This window comes from Pinus tabuliformis, chromosome J, assembly GCF_031772625.1.
Source record: "Pinus tabuliformis cultivar Carrire ecotype Pingquan chromosome J, CPIR1, whole genome shotgun sequence".
Classification (NCBI taxonomy): Eukaryota; Viridiplantae; Streptophyta; class Pinopsida; order Pinales; family Pinaceae; genus Pinus; species Pinus tabuliformis.
In genome coordinates this window covers 395,240,482-395,242,836 of record NC_142295.1, presented here as the reverse complement: position 1 = coordinate 395,242,836, position 2,355 = coordinate 395,240,482, and positions in this window count along the sequence as shown.

Genomic DNA, 2,355 nt, shown 5'->3' with positions numbered 1-2,355 from the left:
TCTGGTTCACTCCCAAAGTAAGGGGAAGATCGTTGCTACATCCATGACCCCTGCAAAGGGTTCCTCCACGCAGCAGCAGCAGCAAAGGGATACGGTCATGACAGAACACAGGAACAACTTCTCCTCACCCACAGGGGTACCACATAAGTTTCAGGTGGGCAAAAAAGTTTGGCTACATCTGCAGAAAGAACGCCTTACAAGAGCCCATCAAAAGCTCCGACCACTCTGACATGGTCCTTACACCAGTACCAAGGCTACGAGAAACAATGCTTTGAAGCACAACATTCCTCCATTCCTTCGCTTGCACCAAGTGTTCAATGTGGACCATCGTCGACCATGCTTTCCACCATTTATGGACACATCAGAGATTGCAGAACAGCTCACCAGAGACCTAGCTCAGCAGAAGCTTCCTCATCTCAGGGAGGAACACAACGCAATGGGGACCATTGCTTCCTAAGGGGGGAGGAATGATCCAAGTGGATGTTGGTGGCCACCCACCTATCCCATTTGGACCCCCACAACTATCTCTTTCAGTCTTTTCAGTTTCCTAAATTGCAGCACAGTTTACTATTTTTGGCAGTTTTCGGGTCCTAAACTTCCGGAGCCGTTTTGAGGCCCTAAACGACGTTTTTTTGGGAATGGGGAAACATGGGTCCATGGACCGATGTTGCCTCCCAAAGTGGTAGTACTCGGATAGATCTTTCTAACGAGCTATCGTACGCGTCAAACGGAGATCGTATGCCAAAGTTACGACCCCGGGAAATTGATGTACCAATTTACCCAAACAGGGCCCACAATTTGGTGTTTCATCTTCTAGGGTTAGGTTTTGGGATGTGAAGGGTTTTCCATTGTTTATCAACAATAAATAGGCCTTCGAGCCTCATTGTAACATAGTTCGGAACAGTTCAGAGGCATGTAGCCAACACATCTCTTCTCAGAGATAAGCTACCATCGCCCTAGCTGGTTTATTTCCATTTCTGGTTGTAAGCATATTTCAGTATTTTTACAGTAATGAAATGAAGTATTATTTCCGCTGCATCTCAGTATTTATAGTTATCTCATCTCTGTATTTATGGTTATCTCTGTAATCGACTACATTCCTGTTTAAATCCGGATCATCCATGGCTATGGTAATATTGATTCAGTGTGCTTAATTTTCTACTAGATGTGTTAAGTTTTATTTCCATTTTCTATCATAGATTTATTGATGTATAGTTATCTTGCATTCGTATTTGGATTTGGAGAAGTACTCTACACTTGGACATCTTAGTGTGTTTTCAGTTGAACTCCTAGAACTTCCTTTCATTGTATTATCATATCCCATTTATATCTAACAATATATCTCTAAGATGTTGTAGAAATCACCTTGTTGAATCATATCTCAATCATTAGTGGACGTTTTAAGTTGAAATAGTCAACTCTTAAGCATAGAAGTAGAAGAACCCACTTTATTTTCTTTTGAAGACTTATTTAATGAAATTTTTTGTAGGGGTTCTTGGCCATATATTGTGAAAATATTCACTTCAATATTTAATTATTTCTACTAATGTCCATTACTTACTATATATGCTATTTTAAGAGATTATTTTCACTTTCTAAGGGGTAGAGGTGTCCTCATACCCTTTAGATCAACTCTTGTAAATTTTGTAAATATATTTTCTATATATTTTCTTGGTTTTTTGTTGTTGTTTTTTTTCCAATCTGAAGAAAAGAGAAAGGATTTGGATTGGGATTTATTGAAAATATTTTTGTTTGAGGGAGAAAGGCTTAAGGATAAAAGGAAAAAAAAATGAGGCCAAACCCTCTCTTCTCTCCTAGACGGTTAGGGGTTCTAGCCTATCAATTTTTTTTAGAACTGGGCTACCTCTTTTGGAGTGTTTATCCTTAGGCTGCAAGCTCAAGGAGTCTCCTCCTTGCATTTAGAGTGAAATTATCACCTAGGGTTTTGAAAAATTTTATTATATTGAATTTTGGAAGGAGGCCACATTCATTTTGGGCATTTTTTTGCTAAGCCATGAGCCTAGGAGGAAAATCATTTCTCTTGGTGTGAAATTAATCAACGCTTGGAAGTCTTGCTATTGCAATGAAATTTACATGCAAAGAGTTATTGCTCTGTGATATATTATCCACATAAGACCACTAGATAGCAAAAGAAAAATGGTCAATGGCTAGACAACCAAATCCCCAACCCAATGGTCATACATGCAACAAACAAATGATTCTAGATGTTATAAAGGAAGGACCATGCACCTAGCATCCTCAAAGGTCAGTGAGGGATTTTGAATTTGTAGCAAAATCCCCACTCCACCCAAGTGATCTACTTCCACAAATGCTCAAGGAAAAAAAATGATCTTC